This window comes from Xyrauchen texanus, chromosome 16 (assembly GCF_025860055.1).
Source record: "Xyrauchen texanus isolate HMW12.3.18 chromosome 16, RBS_HiC_50CHRs, whole genome shotgun sequence".
NCBI classification, from domain to species: domain Eukaryota; kingdom Metazoa; phylum Chordata; class Actinopteri; order Cypriniformes; family Catostomidae; genus Xyrauchen; species Xyrauchen texanus.
In genome coordinates this window covers 31748121-31768759 of record NC_068291.1, presented here as the reverse complement: position 1 = coordinate 31768759, position 20639 = coordinate 31748121, and the positions used below count along the sequence as shown (strand labels likewise).

The window sequence follows — 20639 nt, the reverse complement described above, 5'->3', positions numbered from 1 at the left end:
ACAGCCGTTATAATTGTTTCAACATAAGCATCTACAACTCTTGTCTCTCCCCTAAACCATAAGCAATTAATGATAGCACAAATGATTTTAGTTAGTGTACATTCATAACAGGGCTCCGGACTGCGACTAAAATGGATGTGAATGTGACAAAAAATGTATTATTCCCAGCTAGCCAAATTACGTTGCCATTACGAAACTGCAATGTAATTTGATGACCAAACTTTCGTATTGCAAACGTAACTAATTACTTTGTTTCAACCGAAATAGTGACATTTCTGGATTCGTAGCCACAGCGTGATTTTGGAATGGTACCAGTCTGTCATGAGGTGGTTTTGGCAACGTCGAGGATCAATAGTTTGTTTGTAACCAGTTGGTATTTTGAGCTTTTAATGATTATTCTATGAGCGGACATGCAGTAGTCTAACCTAATTTATGTCCTCATTTGCCCAAAATTAATTTAGAGTCTATTTAAACAGTTGTGCATGTGAATAATGAATGCAGACTAAAAGTTAATGTACTTCATTTATTTTGACAGAGATCAGAGAAAACAATGCAACAATAAAAGAAATTGAGACCTAATGCCAAAGAATTGCAATGAAATTACAAACCTGAATGACTTTAGACCAGCTTAACACCTAATGCCTTGAATTGTTAATTTACTGTAATTTAAGCAATTTTAAGGATACTGTATATAAAAATGGTTAATGACTTCATTACAATATAATCTTCAGAAGATCTATATTATTTTTCAATAAATAATTATATTTATAGCAAAAATTAGCAAAAAACTATAATAATAATAATTAATTAACAATTAAAGATGAAAGTGCCTCAGAAATACACCTTGTCCTGTTTATCTGCTGTCAGATGAGATTATGTCAGGCTTTATTTAAATACATAAATATTGTAATGTTTTTTCACTTATACACTTTTTCAACTTAAGACATTTTTTCTAAGTTGTTGTGAATTAAAAAGAGTGTTAACTCAGAAAAACAAATGCAAAAAAGCATTTCCGTAGAGTTCAGGTGGAGGCACGTGCAGTTATATTACAGTATGTTTTGTGTATTTACCATTCATCACTATATTGAAAGAACACTGTATATGCGTATCATGATAAATATGTTTTAACTTTGCGAAAAGCAAAACATTCTAACTTCAGAGTGATTTTCTTTTTCTATGTTGCGAATGGAGATGTTTTATACATTTTAAATAGCAAATTCTGGTCATCATCATAACACATTGAAAAGTTACTGTGGTTTCAATTTGTTATTGTGTAAATATGTAGGCACTTGATTTAAGCACATTTTATGTCTCCCAACAGATCGAATTCAAATCATTTTTTTTTCTTGAATTTGACATGCTTATATTTTGCAGAGGATTCAGGATATTTCATGTACAAATGATTAATCATCTGAGACTGTAAAGCAAACAGATACAAAAGCAAATGATGCATGAAATACTAATTAGTATGTAAACATCTTGTTTTATAATGACACATTTGAAAGATTTATTGTCTGTTCAATCATCCAAATACATTTTACAAAACTTGAATGATGGCAATTATAAAACTGTAACACAAATCTGTCATAGAAATGCAATGGGGTGATTCTAAATGAGAGTGCCCCCAAAGTTGTTGGAATGCCGCCGCCAAGTGCTGCCACCCCACAAGATGCTGCCCTAGGTGACTGCCCATGTTGTCCATGCCTAAATCTGCCACTGCATAGGAGATTGTAAAAAAGAGGAAGTCTGAGTCAAGTCCAAGTAAAAATGCAATCCGTGGCATGTCCACGTCCATTCAAATTGGACTCGTGACTCAGACTCAAGTTGGAATCCAAACTCTAGTACTCCAACTCTACACTGAACAGCTGAAATCATCCTCTGGTATGCATCAGAGTATTCTAGCAAAAACGTCCATCTGCCTCCTCATCCAGGCTATAACAAGACTACTTGACAAATAAACAAATAAAATGGACATGAAAAATGTTTTTGAGTTGAAAATATTTTATTATTTTACTTGAAGAGATCGCACAGTGATAAACAAAGCAGGAGAGACAGGTCACTCAGATGAGCAGTCTGATATACGAGGAGCTGCGGTTGTTAAAGAGCAATAACACACTGCTAGATGGTGCCATTGACCAATCAGAATCGAGTATCCCAGGCCACCATGTAATAAATAATAATAACACCAATAAGCGATTGTCCTGCACAGTGCGTACAGCAGCAGGGACCGCTGCATATGATGTACATCAAATTTCACCCCAAATACACTGGTAGCCAAATGTTTGGAATAATGTACAGATTTAGCTCTTATTGAAAGAAATTGGTACTTTTATTCACCAAAGTGGCATTCAACTGATCACAATGTAGAGTCAGGACATTAATAACTTGAAAAATTAATATTACAATTTAAAAAAATATAAACTTAAACTACTTCAAAGAGTTCTCATAAAAATATCCTCCACATGCAGCAATGACAGCTTTGCAGATCCTTGGCCTTCTAGCTGTCAGTTTGTCCAGATACTCAGGTGACATTTCACACCACACTTCCTGAAGCACTTGCCATAAATGTGGCTGTCTTGTTGGGCACTTCTTACAGTCTAGCTGATCAAAAGTGTCTTTTTCTTTGCAATTCTTCCCATAAGGCCTGCACCCCTGAGTCTTCTCTTTACTGTTGTACATGAAACTTGTGTTAAGTGGGTAGAATTCAATGAAGCTGTCAGCTGAGGATATGTGCGCCGTCTATTTCACAAACTAGAGACTCTGATGTACTTACCCTCTTGTTTAGTTGTACATCTGGCCTTCCACATCTCTTTCTGTCCTTGTTAGAGCCAGTTGTCCTTTGTCTTTAAGACTGTAGTGTACACCTTTGTATGAAATCCTTTTTTGACAATTTCAAGCATTGTATAGCCTTCATTCCTCGAAACAATGATTGATTGACGAGATTCAAGAGAAAGCTGTTTCTTTTTTTTGTGCCATTTTTGACCTAATATTGACCTTAAGTACGGAAGAGAATAATAAACTCATTAAATATCGAGAATAAAGTCGTTGTGTTTCGAGAAAAAACTCGTTGAGTTTAATCTCGCATTATAATGACTTTATTCTCGATATTTACTGAGTTTATTTTCAAGATTGTATTTAGACTTTTTTCTCGAAATTTAACGACTTTAATCTCGCATTATAATGACTTTATTCTCGATATTTCATGAGTTTATTCTCAAGATTGTATTTCGACTTTTTTCTCGAAATTTAACGAGTTTAATCTCGCATTATAATGACTTTAATCTCGAGATGGTTTTATTTTTTTATTATTGCTTGGCCCTAATCCTCTTCCGTACTTAAGACATGCCAGTCTATTGCATACTGTGGAAACTCAAAAACCAACCCAAAATCGTAATGTCTTGACTATACTTTATTATCAGTTGAATGCCACTTTGGTGAATTAAAGTACCAATTTCCTTCTGAAACAGCAAAATCTGTACATTATTCCAAACTTTTGGCTGCCAGTGTAGATACCATCATATGACCTCAGAAACACATGATAGACACTCAATGAGAGAGAGAGAGAGAGAGAGAGAGAGAGAGAGAGAGAGAATTGATTTGTGCAGCACTGAATAGATTTATAACACCAGTCATCTCCACAACAGAACTGCATTCCCTGTGCAATGTTGAACCAGTGTAGTTAAGAGATCAGAGTTCCCTGTAAACTCAGCAAGATCCAGCAGCTGTGTAAGTCAGCTGGAGCCGTTCAACCTCTGATAGTCGATGTTGCAAATGTGACTTGAGCTCACAAGGCAGGCTCAAACGTAAAAGACCCTGTTTTTTTAATTATTATTATTAGTTGTGTATGCCAATAACTATTACATTTGGTAATACTTGTAACAAACCCCTAAGCCAAAGTATTAGGCTACATTTTGGTGTGTAACTAGTCCTAAATTTTTAACTACTTCAAATCACATGGCTTGTTAAGGAGAGGTGTTCTATTAATATTCTAAGTCATCATCTGACTTTTTTTTTTATCTGGTGGAGAATAAAATATTCTTTAGACCTATATAAAAGGACCAACATAGGGATCTAAATATAAGGGGATGGACTCTTTTGACTTGAGCAAGAGAGCAACCACCCAGAAAACCATAGCAACCATTAGGAATGAAATAAATTAACTGCATAGCAATGCACTGGAAAGCACTCAGACACCTTTGCAACCACATACAATGCTGTGGCAACCACCCACAACACCACTAGCACCAATCACATTTTCTTCAAAAAATGTAAAACTCTACACTACAGTCTACAATGTTACCAATGTTTTAGGGGCAGTGCTGTGCTTCTTTTTCTGTTAAAAAGGTAAATAAACACTCAGTGAGCACTTTATTAATAACACCTGTACACCTACATATACATGCGATTATCTAATCTGCTAATCCTGTTTTTTAGCAGTGCAATGCATAAAATCATGCAGATACAGGTCAGGAGCTTCAGTTAATGTTCACATCAACCATCAGAATGGGGTAAAATGTGATCTCAGTGATTTTGACCGTGGCATGATTGTTGGTGCCAGACCGGCTGGATTGAGTATTTCTGTAACTGCTGATCTCCTGGGATTTCATGCATAACAGTCTCTCACAACAACTCTGAATGGTGCCAAAAACAAAAACCATCCAGTGAGCAGCAGTTCTGCAGACAGAAATGCCTTGTTGATGGTAGAGGTCAACGGAAAATGATCATACAAGTTTGAGCTGACTGAAAGGCTACAGTAACACTGATAATCATTCTGTGCAATTGTAGAGAGCAGAATAGCATCTCAGAATGCACAACTCCCCCTTGAGGTGGATGGGCTACTACAACAGCAGAAGACAACATCATGCACTTTATTAGGACCAAAGTGTTCATTATAAAGTGGATAGTGAGTGTGTAGTTGCATACTTAGGATATATTGTTTGGTGACATAAGATAATAACATTAATGCCGCAATACAAACGAGGAGAGTTAAGAACGATCACAAACTCAGAACAATAAGGACAGTCTTTTGAAAGAGAGGAAGACTCCCAAATGTTGCAAGTCTATGCATTTGTAAGTACACTTCCGTGCCTGTTTGTGTCTCCCTAAGGAAATTCTAACAATAGTTTTCCTTCCTGTGTTTATGGTTTTGGACACTCTGATTACAGCTGGTACGCAAAGCACAAGTGACACAATCTATAGCAAATGGTAACTCAGCAGCTTTCAATACACCATGAAATTCCTCTAAAAAATATTATGTTAACATAAGGGCTTTGCTGGTGTTTTAGATATCAGACATGCTACAATCTTTGATCTGTCAGACCATTAAAGGGATAGTTCACCCAAAAAAATTACAATTCCCTCATCATATACTCACCATCATGCCATCCCAGATGTGTATGACTTTATTTCTTCTTTAGAACACAAACGAATATTTTTGGAAGAATATCTCAGCTCTATATGATCATAGCAAATGAATGGTAATCAGCACTTTAAAGCTCCAAAAAGCACAGACAATCATTGTAAAAGTAACATACGACTCCAATTGATCTTCTAAAAGCGATACGATCACTTTGGGTGAGAAACAGAACAATATTTAAGTTCTTTTCACAATTATTTTTTACTTGGTCACTCTCCAATGTGCGTTCATAAGAGGAACGAGTACACGCTGCCTCTCGCATGATGCAAGCACGTAGGCAAGGATGGATTATGAACTGGGCCAATGGGGCATGGAGGCCCACGGTGGCGCGACAAATGCTGAATTTATATGAACAGACAAAAAAGTGCTTGAATGTGAGACAGCCATGTTATCTCTCCCTGGGCCCATAATCCGAGGCCCATATTTCTCCATTCTGTCATCTCCACAGAAATAGGGTAAGCGGGAGAGTCCTTCTTTGTGTGATTGCATATCTTCAACATTCTGTGCACTGTATGAACCCATGAACAGACGGCACAATCTTTGGCGCACTTTAATCATGGTCGATCTTCACATGCTCTTCAGGAGCTGTGCTGAGTGTGGTCCGAGGTGTGCCTCAATGAGACATTTGGAATGACACAAAAATACAGCGGTCATGGAATTTCTAGATTTGCTTAAAATTCCGTCCCATGATGGTTCTTATGTTGAAGGATGGGAGGTCTCTAGGAAGCTGGTACCCCAGGGCCTTGCATGATCATAATACTTCCCTTCGCGTAGGCATGTTCAAATTAAAGCAAGACCAATGAAGCTTGTGAACAGTTTTCTCTTGCACATTTGATTGTATCGCATCAGTTCTTGCATGAACATGCCAACACAGTTTGCTTCACGGGAGAGGCTGCGTGAACTCGGTCCTCTCATGAACACGCATATGACCGGAAGTAAACAAAGTATAAAGGACTTATATATTGACCTGTTTCTTACCAAAAGCAATCGTTTCGCTTAATTAACCAATGGAGTCATACACAGTACTTTTACTATGACTATCTGTGCTTTATGGAGCTTTTCACAATTTTTCACCAAGTGCTGATCACCATTCACTTGCATTGTATGGACCTACAAAGCTAAGATATTATTCCAAAATAATCTTTGTGTTGTGCAGAAGAAAGACAGTCATACACATCTAGGATGTCATGAGGGTGAGTAAATGATGCAGGACTCCAGACTAAAAAATAACATCTGAGCCATTGGCTCCTAAACTGAAACATTAAGGAGCCAAATGGTGATTTTAGTAACCAAATCACAGATTTTCTCAATTTAGATTAGCTGAGAAGGAACAAGGTAGAAAGCCAAAGAAAAGGAAGTCAGCTGATAACACACTCATAGAAGGTTTAATAAACAGTATTTATAGTTGAAAGGATAAGTTTGCATTCCCTTTTATCTCATAAATGTTCACACCACTTTCATAATTAAAAACAAATATAAGAGACAAAAGCTTTTTTAAATTTAGTACTGCTCTTCAGAATCTACATTACAGATATTTACATAAAGAAGAGTATGTATATAGTAGTGTGTTGTCTTCTTGAGCAATAATGAATGTTTGCACCTTGTGTGATCGTTATATATAGGCTATATTTGTTTTAAAACATTGCCTTAGTCTTTCTTACCTGATGGCCCCAGACACAGAGACTACAAGAGTGCATATTGAATGAAATCCCAGACGCAGTTTATTGCGCTACTTCAATCCCAATCAATAATTACCAGAAGAAGAAAAAATGATACACAACAGGGGACTTTTAATTATTAAAAAGCCAGAAAATACACATGAGACTCTTATTTTGAATTGTCTGCGCTCCCAGTTGTGAGCTCACTGATGGCTGATTAACTGAGAAAATTAATCTGATTCAAACTGCTAACCTGAGCTCCTGAGTTCAAACACTTTTCGGGTGATTCATGACAAAAGAGTCATTTGTTCATGACTTTCTCACGCTGGCTTTGTTGTTGCGTGCGGTGAGCAAACAGAACGGGTGAAAAGAGATGTGAGGCACACTGGTGCGCATTCCAAAAATATATTCAATAACTCACACGATGATATCTGATGAAAGATTTTTGTCGCAATCTATTATTTTGGTCTGGAGCCCTGCGATGAGAGAATTTAATTGGAATAATTCCCCCCAAAATGTCACATTTACACACAATCATCTGGAATATAAAGCAGATGTTTGGAAAAATGTCAACCATTATATATAGTTTGTTTATAAGCATTTAGTGACAAAAGGCTTTCAAGCTCCAAAACTGCACTTTGGCATATTCAAATTGGCTAATTTTGAAGATTTCAGAGTTGCGGCAGAGTGGAAAGTTTTCAGCGAATTCTGAATTTAATTTTGGTCTATTCCTTATACAAGGCTATTGCATGGCTTCAGAAGACTTGGAATATAGCGCATAAATCATATTGACTAATTTTGTGCTTTTTTGTCCTTTTTGGAGTTTGATACTATATTCTTTGGTCACTATATGCTTTGTTGTATGGAAAACATTCTTCAAAGCATCTCCTTTTGAAATACAGAAAATAATATGGGTTTGTAAGGACATGAGGGTGAGTAAATGATGACAGATTTTTCAGAGAGAATGTTTCCTTTAATTCCTGTACAGCAAAGGCTAAACAGATCACGAATTAGGCCTATTTCAAATTCAGACCCCTCTCAACCAAGCATCTAAATCTAGAATCCGTGTAAATAGTCTAGATTCCAACAGCCATGCTTTGAAGGTAAGACTAAATTTAGCATAGAACACTTAAAGTACATGCTTTAGTGTAAGACCTAATAACTATTTATAAAACCATGCATCTCCACAATAGCTCCTAAAATTGGTGGCCAGACACAGCTTGAGTGGATTATTGGCATTTCTCTCCACACTGGTGGGATCAGTTTCCTCACATAGTGCAGCCTTGCCCACAGGGAATACACTTTAACAAATGAAGAGTTCCTGACAGCAAGTGAATGCTTCTTTTCACACTCATGGCTTTCAAAAGAACTACAACGTTCAGATCAAGCTCTCACTTTTGTAAAGGTGTCTAAGGCAGCTCAAATTTGTCAATAACACGCTGAAAAAATAAGAATTCTGTTAACATTTACTCAACCTCAAGTTGGTCCTGTATAACTTTTTTCTGTGGAACACAAAAGGAGATGTTAGGCAGAATGACAGCCTCAGTCACCATTCGCTTTCGTTATATGAAGAAAAGTTACAATAAATACTTGAATTGACTGAGGCTAACATCCTGCCTAAAATTCCCTTGTTCCACAGAAGAAAGTCATATTTTTATTTATTTATTTGTTTATTTAACAGGGACATTGCACAACAAATGTGTTGCACAAACCAGAAATAGCTAGAAGCTAATTTTCATCTGTAGTCCCTGGACAGAGGCAAGGTGACAGCAGGTTAATACAGTGGACAATGAGCATTCCCAATGATAAATCCTTTCACAATACAAAATACAAATAAAACACCTGCAAAAGGATCATCTCACAAAACATGCAATTGCACTACCAGTAGTATTTACAACTATTTACAGTTCCCTTTTGAATTTACCTTCTTATATTTTTAGCCAAACCCCAATTAACCAGTTTTGTGCTAATGATCACAAATCTGACCGTCTTTCAACCATTTCTTCAGGTTAAGTTTAAACTGTTGCAAGGTGCTACTCTCTCGCATAGTTAAAGGCAACGAGTTCCACATCCCTGCAGCTTTCACAGAAAAGCAATTCTGTCCAAAAGCAGAGGACCTAAAGTTGACATAACAGTCTCCTCTGTGGGAGGCCTCGCGTTGTTCTAAGTCCTACCTCTTCACATGATTTCACAAACATACTCAGGGGCTGTGGTGACAAATCATGAAAAATTTTATATACTAAATTAACATTTGAAAACAAAACAAAATTTTCAAACGTTAATAATCTGTATTTCTTCACAATGTTACAGTAATGGTATGAAACCGCTTTTTTATCTAAAATTTTGAGTGCCTGTTTGTACAAGCTTTGAAGCGGCTGTAACGCAGAGTTTGTTGATAAAGACCAATTAGTGATGCAATATGTAAAATGTGATAATATCATTGCATGCAAATAAAGCTTGGCTGCATCTGTGCTCATTTGCGGGCGAATATATCTGAACTGCGATAAATTAAATTTTACAGTTTTTATCAGTTTTGAAACATGCTTTTTAAATGACAGTGTCCTGTCGAACAATACGCCTAAATACTTGACAGACTCTGCTTCGTGAATTCTTGTTGCTTTTACAATAATTTCCGGTGCAGAGTAAGAAGTATTCCTTATTGTAAAAAACGTGCTGACAGTTTTGCTAAAATTTAGTGTCAAGCATGATTGTACCATCCAATCTGAAATTTTTTCCATCGCTCCCTGGAGCACAGCTGCTGCTTTCTGTCTTAGTTTTGCATGGACATATATCACGGCATCATCGGCGTACATTTGTACGTGAACTTCAGGACAAATAGCTGGAAGATCATTTATATAAACTCTGAATAAGAGAGGGCCCAAAATGGAGCCTTGTGGCACCCCAACTGAGCAGTCTAAAAACAAAGACATAGTGCTCTTAATTTTAGTGCAGTGCATCCTATTCTCTAAATAAGATTTAAACCATCGTAATGTCTCGTCAGAAATATTGTGAGCGGACAATTTAGATAACAGGATGTTATGGTTTACCGTGTCGAATGCTCTTTTCAGATCTAAAAATATGGCACCCACCACCCCCCCTTTATCCAACATGGCTTTGAGTTGTTCAACAAAATAACAAAGTGCCGTTTCAGTTGAATGGTGTTTTCTAAAACCGAACTGAAGAGGATTCAGGGGGTGCTCTCCATAATTCAAATGATCCATCAGTTGCATGGCCACTACTTTCTCGACAACCTTAGATATTACAGGTAGGATACTCACTGGTCTATAGTTGGCCAGCTCAGCTTTATCTCCTCCCTTATGCAAAGGTGTAACCACTGCCTTTTTTTAGACAGTCGGGGAAGACCGCTTCTCTGATGGATCGATTGATTAGCTGAGTAGTAGGTCGACATAGGGTGGCAGCATTCCTTCTAACCATACACGAATCTAAACCATAACCATCCTGTGACTTTGAAATTTTAAGTCCTTGTAAAATTTTAAGGACTTCTTGCTCCGAGACCTCACTTAAGTGAAACACTGGTTTAGTTGAATCTACATATTTAATTTCCCTATATTTCCATATATGTTTGGAACAGCATGAGGGTGAGTAATTTTTGAATAAAAAGCCATCAGAACCCAGACTAAAGATATATTAGCCTCCAAAGCTATGAGTAACATTAGTGGGGCAGGCCAGACCATTTCTCTAAGCACTTGATAGTACAGAAATGTGCATCTGAATTATTTAAAACATATGAAATAATTCAAGCACTCTCCAAAGCAAAGTGAACCACCAGCACAGTGCATGACAGAACTTGTAACTCCATGAGCAGTTTTCAAGATTTGGGTCAAAACCCAAATCAGGTGATCATATTACAAATCAAATTTGCTCATGTAGGTCTGACATGAAAAATATGACAATTTTTCACAAACACACAGAACTAAACAGATAAGATAAATATACAGAAGCAATACATCACACTGCAATGTACTGTATATTTTTGTGGTATATCCACAAACAAATGCCTTCAGTACTGCAGCAGAAAGCAGAAACACCTAAAATTAAGATTAAAAATGCTTTCTTACTAAACTGCTTCAAATACTGCAAAATCGTGATGGAAATATCTGGATGCACAGGATTAAATACTGAGCGGAGTATCAGACGTACATCAATAGAACATATGTGCTGGGTGGATCTGCTTCGTCTGACTGGCTGTCTCTTGGAAGCACATACTGTAAATACAAACTTGACTATGGTTTACAGAGGGTGCTACAGAGTGATAAAGAGATTGATTTTCAGATGAGATGGGTTTTTAAAACAACACTCCAAAGGAGCAACATTCTCATTATCACATGGATCATGTGTTGACACTTAAAAAAGGCCCTGCTCCCCCCTTCATAGCTTCTTTATCCTTCGCTTTGGGAACTGTGGAAACAGCAGCAAATACCTATACTATGACGTAACGCAGGAATGTAATTTTCAGGCTTTTGTGTGTGTCGTAGCAGGCTTCCAAACATCTACATCATTCACAGCATGTTTTTCAATTAAACACAAAAAAGACAGCTTTCCATTTGTATTCCTGCCTCAAATGCTGCAAATACAGACAGCCGCTCAGTATATATAAATGAGTTACACACTCTTAAATTAATTTATATTTAGAGCAAAAGACTTGATATCAGTGTTGATTTCGAGACTTAATAAACCAACATACACTGATCAGCCACAACATTATAGCCACCAGCCTAATATTGGGAAGGTCCCACTCATGCCGCCAAAACAGCGCCAACCCGCATCTCAGAATAGCATTCTGAGATAGTATTCTTCTCACCACAATTGTACAGAGCCTACGGTAACTCAGATAACCGCTCTGTACAATTGTGGTGAGAAGAATAGCATCTCAGAATGCGGGTCAGTGGTGTTTTGGCAGAACGAGGGGGACCTGCACAATATTAGGGATCGGTGTATAGGCTGAAGTTTGTTGTCTAGGTCTAAAAACTAATCTTAACCCTGGAATGTTTGTAACGGAGCACAGGAAAAAATCCCACTCATTTTCTCCATAGAGGAGTAGAACAAACCTAACGTGAACTCAGAGGTTGTTAATGGATGGTATAAGGTTATTTTGATGCCATCAGTCTAAATTTTTTCAACTTAGTTTTTTTTTAAATTGTGATTAATAGAGGAATTGCCACCTAGTCCTGAAGGATAACAATTCATAAATCAGAGAATCGCGGCACACAAGCTGTGCCAAACCATTTCTGCAGCGACGGCCCACTCGCATGAATGATGCAATCAAGTTGGTTTCCCTACACTGTCAAAACTACTTGTATATTTGCAAATATTTAAATATTTTTCAATAAAATAAAAATATATTGTTTCTATACATATAATTACATTGCAATGCTTCATGGGATTGCAGTTCATGCCTTCAGTGTAAGGTAAAGACGTAAGGTATCATCTTGTCCGATTTTAAATCCTTTTATGCTTCAAACTGGGAAAGTGGTACAGTGGTCGACTAATTGACTAATCGTCCAACAACTGACTAGTCGATTAGTAGGATCAACAACTATCATCAATATTTTTTCTTGTGGTAGTTTTAATAGGTGACGCAATTCTCATATTAACTGAGTCTCAACTTCTTGGAGAGCATTGTTGCTTAATTACAGCTTGCTGTGCTTAAAAGTGAATAATATTCAGCAAAGTAAAACCATCTGCAAGTAGATTAATCTCTTTAATGCATTAAGTTTAGTCAATTTATGCACCACAGTTACAGCCATCAAAGCGCCACACCCACGACAATTACTGTCGGATGTGAAGTCCTCTGTTCTGAGTAATGTTTCAGTATTTTTAAGGCGCTTTGGAGAGATTGCTGTTGTCTGACACTGCTTAAATAGTTGCAGTAAAAGTTTAAACTGCTTGATGTCATAAACTAGATGTGTACATGCAATGTTTTCTTGCAGTTTTGCACTTTTGAATGTGCAGCGAGGATCGCCTTGAGACTCCCAAGTTCTCTGCTTACATTGAAGCACATCATTCTGCGTTCAGGATGTGCATAAATGGTTTTTTGCCATTATTTATTGGAGCCTTTCTTATTTCTTACATTTCTTACTTTGATAGATTTGTGCAATAAGATTTGTTGTAGCTATTTATTTGTTGAATATACAGAACATTATCTACCATGTAGAAGTGCTGCGTTTAGCGTCTGTGTATCCCTCTGAAATGCATCTGATCACTTGAACAAAATGGGGCGGCTGCGGCTCAGGTGGACGGGGCGGCCGCTAATCGCAGTGTTGGTGGTTCAATTCCCGGCCCACACAACTCCACATGCCGAAGTGTCCCTGGGCAAGACACTGAACCCAAAGTTCCCAATGGCAGGCTAGCGCCTTGCATGGCAGCTCTGCCAGCTCTGCCATGTATAACTGCTATATAACTGCAGCCAAATTATACAATATTATCCTTAACACAGGTTCAACCAGCCTACTAGTAGAAATACTGGTAGATCATCCCTACTTCAAATCCGATAATGATCCGATTCACCTTGGAGCTGGTTGGTTTTGGCTCGTGGCTCTTTAATAAAGGATTTAATGAAATCCCTAAATTAATTCTGGTTCATGTGTCACATGGAAATGGAAGGTAATTCTGCACACTATCGGTTGCACATTTTGGCAAATGTAGCAGGTCATTCAGGTATACCAAGCATACATAAACTTTTGCATAGTGCGCACAATATACAGCACATACTGCATTAACAGCAATATGGTATGGTAGTATGCCATTTGAACACAGCCCTAGCCTAAATTTCAATCTAAATATTGAGGGATAAAGTATTTTTATAGATTGTGCAAATCAAATCTTGATTCTTGCTCTTATTATATTACTTTCTATATCAGGAGACCTCAGAGAAGGGAAACAGACAGTGAGGGAGACAGAACGACAGAGAGAGTGAGTCTGACCTCCAAATATTCTGACCAAAGACAGCACTCATTAAATTAAATCTTCCAAATTGAGCGTGTGTGAGAAGCTAAAAGGCATTGAGCTGATCTCAAACAAAGACACTAATGGCTTAGCTTTAAATTGCATCACCATGTCGCCCTTCCTCTCCAAACAGACACCCAGGGCCCAGACACCAGCTGCAAGTTCAGCATCACCTAGACTGCAAGGACAAGACTTTATTGCTTACAAGTAGATTTACTTGTAATTTACTTCATTAGAATATAACAAATGGAATGCCGGAAATATAATCAACATCATTATTTCTCCTCCCTCTATTACATTTCTGTTCCTGTAGTTCAACTGGAAGAGCATGGCACTTGCAACGTTAAGGTCATGTGTTCGATTCCCAGAGAACACGCATACTGAATTTTTTTTTTTAACATTGAATGCATTGTAAGTTACATTGAATATGTCTGCCCTGTAAAAAAAAAAAAAAAAAAAAAAAGGCTGGCAGACCAGTTACTGAAGACCAGTAAACAAGCTTATGTTTACAGTGTTTTTTTTTTTTTATTTGTTTTTATAGAATGTGCCAAATGCATAAAATTTTAATTCTCCTTATTCCAACAGTCCACATTAGACCATAAAACACACATCCCTGTACATTTACAAATCAAACCTAAATATACATTTTAAATAATCATCATTTGATTGTTGATGTGTTTAAGCAAATCATTTCTTTGGTTATTTTGGTTATGGTTTCTAAATAGCAAAACCGTCATTGTATATTGAATGCTCAGTCATATATCTCAACTGAGGCTCTTTAAACAGATGTGCAATCACATCATGTCTCGTGACCGCACCCTGAGAGTGGAAATTACCTCAGCTATCTGTGTCACGCCATACTGCTGAGTACAGTGGGTTATGGGTTTGTGTGTGCACATGCATTTGTGTTTGGCACACATATGTGTGTAAGTCGGTCATGGTGTGTTTGTGTGTTAACTGTGTTTGAATGCATGAATACCCTCTATCCCTTGCATGCTGACTAAACAGTCCTGAGCTGACCACGTGCATCTGCCTGTTCAACTGCACCAGCCAGCCCAGCAACATCACTGCATCACTCCAGGTTACAAGAGACATTGCCCATGGCTACAAACTCTGGTGGATTGCATAACAAAGTTTTAACACAGATGCAAATACAATATAATAGTGTGCGCTTTTCTAAACTAAAGATGCAAGATCCAACATGAATCACCACTTATCATATGAAAAGAGCAATGCAATAAAATTAGCTGTTTTACAGTTATCTCTTCTAAGGGGCCACAAACAAGGCATCAAAAAGAAAAAGAGGGATACAGTGAAGGAGATATCAAATTATGCCTTTTGTACACATATTCAGACATGCAACACGCACGACTGCCCATTTAATAAATCTTCTGGGTCTACACTTCTCATATACACCCGCCTCCACGCGCTACCTATGAGGCCTTCCCCTCTTTACTCAAACAATGCCTCCTTTATACCGGAGGCCCGAAGTGCCACCGTGGGAATGTGCTATAGGGAACGTGTTTTCATCCTGCTATTGGCATCCTCCTGACCAGACGTTGGAAAACAGAAAGGTTAAAACTGTTAAACGCTCAAATACTCAAGGCTAGGTGTAGAAGAGTTGTCAGTTTAAGGACACTATGGCGTTATTTGCAAAAGCCAAATGGCACCAAAACCACCCGGCTGCAAGTTCAATGTTCTTATGCAAATTTCCAAATGCGCCCGCAATTAGCGTGCAAGTGTCATATCCGCAATATGTAAGCGCAACATCCTAATCTTGTTAACAAGTTTAGAGCGATAGAAGCCGTTAACACAGAACTCGTTTTTTAAAAAGCTAGACGCAGTGCGTTTTTATGATAGCGTCTTAAAACGTGGTTCTACGCGAGACGCTGAAAAAACGAGGCGCGTCGCTAAGATAAAAAAGATGTAAGTTTTTAGCGCTTGTTTACATTGGGAAACAATAGAAAAGAAGCTCGGGCTGACGCAAAAAAAAAAGTGAACTACCCCTTTTACACGAAAATATTCTGCTGTGACTCACTGACTGAAAAATACGGTAATGTCGTAAAAAGATGTTGCGCATCACTCTCCAAATATCACCTTGAGGATATCTACTGATGTCTATTGCATAAAACGCCTCTGATGAGTTAAACATACAAACGCTCGTGCCTCATGCTCTGTCAGAGATGCGCCCCTCCTAAATCACATTAGCTACATCAGCAGTCAGACAATCCAGCGTCCTTCCTAAAGGACAGACACAAGCAGTTCACGTGCTCGATTACCTTCCACTACGCAGAACTGTAAAAATATGCCAAACCTAAAAAAAAAAAAGAGACTCACTGATCACAGTATTCCTGCGTGCAACCGCTGAAAATGTTGTTTTGATCCCGTGCTAGAAACAGTCGCGTTTGTAAATTTCTCCGCAGTGCGATTTGTCCATATTACAACGAGCACTAAAACGACCTCTACGTTTAATGTTGCGTTATTAAGTCATATTTAAGTCCCATGGCGTGTCTAGGTCGGTGCTTGAGAAGCCTTACCTCGTTCCGGCTTCACCTGGGATGATGATGATGGAGCGTGCAGACTTTTGCTGCATTGACTCAAAGCTCCCAAGGACGCAACCACGTGACGTGACCCAACTCTGCACCGCTACTTTCTCAGTCATCCCAAGTCCACACTGCGCTTTTAAAGTGCTGTGCATTATTATGTATTAAAAGGAGTTTAAATGTCTTGCAGGGATAAAAGAAAATCTCCCAAAAAAAAAAAAAAAACTAGGGCTTACAATGTGTCTGGGGTGATGGAACAATGCTGTAAAGCTGAATGTAGATTGCAGTAAATGTGAATTGCATTCCAGGAATAGACATGTCACAAAATATAGCCCATTCAATTCTTAAGATTTTAAATATAGAGTTGTGCATGGATAGCCTGTGTCTACGCTTACAGTAGGCTAATACTAATAAATGGGATTTGAGACTGTATGGGCGTTGATAACAGTATCACCCTCTGCTCAAACTGTCGAAGTAACACAAACTTTTGTTTCATTAAATATAATTTAACTTACCTGTTATGACGTTGTCTATCATCAGCTCTTTCTCGGTCATCGTCATATTCTTCAAGTTGTCTTGTTCCTTTAAATGTCCATCCAAATTTCTGCGAGGATCATTAGATTCTTTACTGAAAGCTCTTTAACTTCTCTTCAAGTGGGTGCCTACACCGTCCCGTCACCCCGTTTCTTCACTCACTCACTTCGTGCTCAAGACTTTTTAAGATTACACGTTTTGAAACGCATTTAAAATTGAATTAGTTTGGATTTGACCTAAAGTTAAGGTTTCTACAGACTGGCTGACTAAAGAAAGAAAGTGCACCTATCCAGACTTTCCGTCTGCCGGCTAGCCATCCCACCCCGCCCTGCAGCTCGAGTCCATGTAGGAATACAATAACATAGCAAAAAACAGGCCCCTGAGAACTAACAGTAGCCAAACAGATATTTATCTATCTATCTAGACGGCATATTAACGTATATATTGAAAAAAATATTGTAATGTGCAATATTCCATAAATGTGATGTTGCAAATGGTGGAATGCAATATTAAAGGGATAGTTCACCCCAAAATAAAAATGCTCTCATCATTTACTCACCCTCATCCATCCCAGATGTGTATGAATTACTTTCTTCTGCTAGATTTTAAGAAGAATATCTCAGATCTGTATAGGTCAAGTGAATGGTGGCCAGAAATTTCAAGCTCCAAAAATCACATAAAGGCAGCATAAATGTAATCCATACAACTCGAGTGGTTAAATCCATGTCTTAAGAGATGATATGTGAGAAGAGATCAATATGTACTTCCTTTTTTACTATAAATCTCCATTTTCACTTTCTTTCACATTCTGAAAGTGGAGATTTTTATTAAAAAAGGATTTAAATACTTTAAATACCAAAGGGTGCATTTCACAGAAAAGCATCTTAAGCTTAAGTGGTTCGTAGAGACCACTGGTGCCAATGGTTTCTACAATCTACTTAGGCTTACGATGCTTTTGGAAAACGCTGCCCAAAGTGATTGCATCGCTTCAGAAGACATATATTAATTCACTGGAGTCGTTTGGATTACTTTTATGCTGCCTTTATGTGACTTTTGGAGCTTCAAAGGTGTGGCCACTATTCAATTGCATTGAAAAGACCTACAGAGCTGTGATGTTCTTCTAAAAATCTTTGCTTGTTTTCAGCAGAAGAAAGAATCATACACATCTGTGAAAACAAGAGAAATAAAGAAATAATGAGAGAATCGCTCTATGGAGAAAATAGATGTGTGCAAGATGCACTAAAGTGATGTATGTTAAGATCTGGGTTGGAGAGTTTTTTTGTTTGTTTTTATTGAACTTTAGTGCAAACTCTGCACCACTGCTGCGTTATAAGCACACTAAAGGCTGCATAACAAAAGCTGGGTAACAAATTCTCAGGAGGTATGGCTCCTGCTGGCCTGAGTCCAGCAGCATATGGGTGTGATGTCAACCCATCAGGGTGGAGATTTACACATGGCAAGGGGTGTCAGTGACATCATAATGACATCATGAAAATCACAGAGCATGTGAATCTGCTGTGGGCCCTTTTAGAGCAAACTCTACCAGTCTTTTGGATGAAACATGGATAAACACGTTACACTTACGAACAAGTTACTTTCTGTCACTATCAGAAAAATTTAATTCAGCATTATAAATGGCATTTTTGGCCTATATCGAGAATGTACATTGTCTTGCCATTTGTAATTGTGTACACTGATTTTCTAAGTATTGGTAAACTAAACTTAATACAAACTTAAACTGAAGTGGATATCACATGGCAATTAAAAGAGAAACATAATGGACAGTGTCGGTCACCTCTTGTGGCGTTTATGGCTAATAAAAAAGGCAGATGCCCCATCTAGTGGTCAGTCTGGATTTGACCCACAAGACCCTCTATGAAAACTAGTTTAAAGTCATACCCTTAAACTTTATTTTCCAGGTACATCACATAAAATTACTCCAAGACATAAACAGCAGCAAACTGTCGAAAACAACCCATAAATATAAACGTCATATAGGCATAAAAAACTCTCATGTTTATATAGTATTATTTATTATTTTAAATAAGAAAAAGACAAGGGTAAGAAAGTAACAACCAGATTTGTGTTTGCAATGGCTATGAACTTTTTTTTTTACAATAGATTTTCATCAATGCTATGTTTTTTTATATATAAATATTATTTTGTTGATTTCTTTCACAGAAAACACAGCAAATTTCTTGATTTTTGATTCTAAGGAACCTGTTTTTAATCCAAAATATTAAAATGATCCTTTCATTTCCTGAAATATCACAAAATTGGTGTAATGTTGCTTCAATGCTGAAATGTTGGGAAATGCAATTCTTGGTCAATAACTAGTGGCAAATATTAGGAATTCAAAATGTCTCTGAACAAGACATTTGAATGTGGATTTTCTATTACAGAAATATGAATGTTAATGTGCCAACATTTTAGTTGTAAAAATGATATCCAATAGGCCCATTTAATAAACCTTCTGGGTCTACACTTCCCATCTATACTCTGTCCTGCACCAAAATCTTGAAAAGATTTGTAATAAACAATGCAATGCCTATATGTAAACAAATGCAATCTCAGACAAGCAGTGTAAAGGAAACATTTTTATTAACAAATTATGACTTTTTTATGACTGTTGTTTTCACAGTTGTCAGTGTGACACAAACATGTTTTGACAGCTGTTATAAAGTAGGCTATGATACAAGTTTCAAAGGATATGCGACTTATTTACGAATAATATGCTCTATAAATAATTACGTCATAAACAATTACAAATAAATCACAGTCCTGACGTTGGGACAACGAGCCCTCAATTCCACAAGGGGGGAGTGTTCTTGCACTAAGGCAAAACCGTTATAGCACTTCGGACATGTTTGGTTCTGTAAGTACACATTACACAAAGTAGGCCTATACGTTTCACAATCCAATTTGCACTTCTCACTATAACAAATGTTCACGAGCTAGAATTTATTCTTTATAAAATAAAGTTTTGTTTTGCTTTGTTTTGTTGTTTTTTTTAACTAAGGAATTTAAAGAATGTTATGTTGCCAAGGACACCAAAATGAATTATGAAAGAATTATTCAGCTGCAAAAACGGGTGTAGGCCTAATTGTCGCGGACTGGCTGAACATCAAGTTCACTTTGAATCATTAGCTTGTTGTGAATCACTGCGCGTGAAGCATAGAGAGGTTTAAATAGAAAACATCATCAACAAAGTAGCTAACAGCTAACACAACCGGATTTTCACTACGGCTTTTCTCCATCAATTCCTGCAGTAGCCAAACACTTAAGGCTTAAACCTTTATCGCCTGAACATTATTGACAGGCTACTATTCTTGAAAAAAATACTAAACGTTTTATTATGTTTATACAGCCTGATCTCATTAATATACTTAGCTATTTGTAACATTAAACGTACGTTTTACTTTTGAATAGACACTAAAACGTACAATACGGACGTTTGAAAGCATCTAAAACGTAAACATTTGTACATATTTACAGCTTTAGAAAGGTAAAATATTGACAAAT

The 20639-nt window shown here is 37.4% G+C and overlaps 1 protein-coding gene across 1 annotated transcript in view; it reads right to left on the bottom strand.

The window, feature by feature from the left end:
* The window catches only part of hspa12a (heat shock protein 12A), a 50207-nt gene extending 33570 nt beyond the window's left edge, over window positions 1-16637 (bottom strand). Inside the window, exon 1 of the mRNA XM_052146057.1 lies at window positions 16578-16637. The gene's annotated coding sequence lies outside the window, so the exon portion shown is untranslated. The remainder of the gene's footprint in view (window positions 1-16577) is intronic.
* Between the last annotated feature and the right edge of the window lie 4002 nt (window positions 16638-20639).